This window comes from Eulemur rufifrons, chromosome 7, assembly GCF_041146395.1.
Source record: "Eulemur rufifrons isolate Redbay chromosome 7, OSU_ERuf_1, whole genome shotgun sequence".
NCBI lineage: Eukaryota > Metazoa > Chordata > Mammalia > Primates > Lemuridae > Eulemur > Eulemur rufifrons.
The window spans coordinates 255,305,099-255,308,764 of record NC_090989.1 but is presented as its reverse complement, the minus strand read 5'-3'; positions in this window follow the sequence as shown (position 1 = coordinate 255,308,764).

Sequence of the window (3,666 nt, the reverse complement as noted above, 5' to 3'; positions counted from 1 at the left end):
GGCCAGCCATTACTGGCTATGTGACTTGGGTGAGGCACTTTACCTCTAAATCCTTCAGTTTCCACAGCTGTAAGATGGGGACTGCAGTTTATTATTTTGTAGGGAAGTTGAGGACTAAAAGAGAAAGCTCAATAAATGGCCATCTATTCCCCTCCTCCTCCAAGTGGAAGTGCCCCGAGTTAGTGGCAGATACATAGCCCACTCATGCTAACTTGAGTCTGTTATTCTACTATAAGACTGACTAGTCTGACCAACTTACCAACTCCTGTGTCAGTTTCTGGAAGACACCCCACTCACCTGGGGTCAGTGCTGGGTGTGCCTCATCTGGCCTCCCGCCACTGGCCTCTTCCGACTCCATCAGTCTAAACACAGCTCTGACGTTTTCCACCTGCCCAAACCCATGCTCACTCCTCTGGGGTAAGTAACAGGGTAAGTAACTCCCAGCATCCTTGTTGCTGGTTAGACTCAGTGTCCCGTATTCAGATTCGTACAACTGAAACGACTTGCAAGCTCACTTAACTTGGGCCTCAGATTTTCAGCTGAGGAGCTGGAGGCTCACGGAGGGGACGTGACTGGGACGGGGGAGATGGGGGCCAAATACCATCCCACAGCCAGGTTGGGGCCAGAACACGCCTCTGCTCCTCCTCCCCCAGGGCTGGGCTGGGGGAGTGCTATCAGGAACACACATACTCTAACCCTCTCCTGCCGGGGTCAGGTCCCCATAATCAGATACAGAGTAACTCTGAGGGCAATGTTCTTTTCTCTACATGCCCTCCCCAACATCCCTGGGCCGAGTTATAAAACACCCACTTGATCAGAGATTATCAAGCTGACCTAATTGGCTTTGGGAAGAACTTCCGCACCCCCTGCAATCTTGGTGGTTTTCCTGCAGAGCAACTGTTTGGCTGGCTGAAGTTTAAGTCTGCTAGTAACATGACCCCCTTTTCAAGCTGTCAACACAGAGGTATCATCAGCCTCATTAAAATTGATGTCAGCACAACGTGACAGGGTTGGAGAAAACTGGAAGATCATGGCCTAAGGGAAGAGACTCTGTGCTCCTGTCTCACCTTTCTCCGGTGGTGGGGTGGTGTAGCCCAAAAAGGAATGCCAGGACCTAGTTGGGAGTCCTGGTGGCAGTGAAGCAGGAGGGGTGGGATACCAGCATCCTACGCAAGGTGGTCTGTACATTTCCAGATCAGCAAGTGTCAGTCACTCTTCAGGGTCTGCATTCCTGTAGCAGGAGTGAATAAAGCTAAGAGAACAAGGTTGAAGACAAGGCCACAAGGTTTTTAGGCTAGATTCTTTCACTACTTCACCAGGACACCTTGGGCCAGGTTCTGGACCCTCTCTTGTGCCTCAGTTTCCCCATCTCTACAATGAGCAATGACTTCAACCTTTTTTAAAGCACAGAATTGTAGCTTCAAATAAAACAGCATGCCAACATATCACACACATAGGTGTACATAGGTGTGTGCACGTGGAACACGCCTCCACCCACCTTGCAGAAGCTAGTCAGGACTGGTCATCTAGCCCAGCACAGCTGCCACCCAGTGGAACATTTTACAACTCAAATATTTGCTATAAAAACTAGAAGCAAATCCTCTCAATGAAGTTCTCTTTCAGATGGAGACAACTCCAAAAATACAGTCTTGCTCTGTGACCTCATCACCAAAAAGCTTGCTTCTCTGAGAATTTTGTAACATTTTTTAGCAAAGGGCAGCTGAGCCTCACTCAAGTCATGTCAAAGGCTCTGGTAAACCTAACTTTAAGAGGAAAAAAAAAAAAAAAAAAAAAAAGACAGAAATGAAATCAATCCTAGGGCTTGATAATTCCCCTAAACATCCTCACTGGCCACGTGTGAAAGGCCAAGCCAACATTTTACGCAAAGAGAACGCAAAAGATTTGACCTTCCAGGCCCTCTAGGAGGGAACCAATTACCTCCCCAGTCACACCTCCCATTCCTCTACTCTCTCATTCTCTAGTCAAATCTGCCTGTTTGTATCTAAATGTACTCAGCAATTTCCTACCTCTGACTTCTGCTTACCATGATACTCCCTCTTTTCTCCATTCCTATTTCTAAACCCTTTTCATACTTGCACATGCAGCTCAAATACTTTCCTTTCCAGGAAAGAACCTTCCCCAACCCTCCTAGTTGGGTGCCACATCTCGAGCCTCTGCACTACACTAACACCTGGACCTTTTGTCACTAGGTCCTAGTGTAACATCATTCACATGTGTTGATGCCTCTTCTTCCTTACTACTTACTATGAGCCCCGAGGGCTGGCTTATGTCTAACCTAATTCTCCTCCCTCTCGCCCAGCCAGTGAGTCTGGCATATCCTAGGTGCTTGGTAAATACTGGAAAGTTCTGTAAACTTGTAAAAACAGGAAAAATAATCATTCAAAATTACCATGTTTGATATTTGACAACATAGGCAAAACCTTAAGGACACCTAGGCTATAGAAGAAACCATTTTACAACATATTGAAGGTCTGCCAAATGGCAGATGAGGCCTGTGGTTGCGGAAAATAGAGTAATACCAGTTAAACCAAAAATCAATTTTCTTCAATTTCCTTTGCAAAATGTAAACTCTATCTTGAACCCTATGGGAGACTTAGATTTTAAAGTACAGGATTAGAGGGCTACACTGAGACTACGCAACTTTTTCTAGTTACCTTTCCAGTAGGCATAGTTAAGGTTTGCCAACGCAATCCTCCAATCTCCCACTACAGAAAAACTGTATTGACAATGCAGTCGTATATCTATTTTCATTAAATGGTTGAATCATTGAATATAGACTGAAGAACATTCTTTCCCTTTCCCAAATGCCTTTACCATCTGTAAGAACAGAGAAAATTTCCATCTTCTGGAAAAGCTGAGCTGACCTCAGGCAGTGCCTGCCCACCGCTCACTGAGGCTTTTCACATGTCATTCTTCCTTAGCACGCCTGTCTCGATAACAAACCATACTCTGTTCACCCATCAGTCAAGCCCTGCAAGTTTCAGCCTTGGTGCAAAGCCCATGTTTCTTCGTCAGACCCCTCTGTCAGAGAGGGTCACAGAGCATCAGTGCTGCAAGAGACTTCAGAAGCCATTTGGTCACACCCCTTCAATTTTACAGACTGGGAGGTGACCCAGAGGTCAACACAAGGTCACAAGAAAATCAGTGGCAGAGCCAGAACTAGAAATCAGATCTCCCCGACTCTGGTGAAGGCCTTTTCCTTTACAATATCCTCTTTTCCTTAAATTCATGTATTGCTTGAACCTAATGTTATTTTACTGGATTTCAGGGGTTCCAGAACATTCAATTTCAAACATTAGTTTTTAAAAGTCTACCTCATTTACTCCCTGTCATCAAGAATGAGGATTAGATTTACTCACAGACAGGGTCTCACTCTGCTGTTCAGGTTAGAGTGCAGTGGCATCACTATCATCATAGCTCACTGCGATCTCAAACTCCTGGGCTCAAGGGATAGATTTAAATGCTCAAAAATCCTACACACTTGTGCAATTCCCCTAAATAACCACTAATACAAATCCAAAGCCAAAGAAAGTTCTTTAGTGTGTTTTAACATGAGCTTACAATTAGAGTCTAACTTAAAAATGTAAGCATACAACTAGGCTTTACCAAAGAGTAAGGTGTTTATTTCACTTAAGTTCTTAAAAA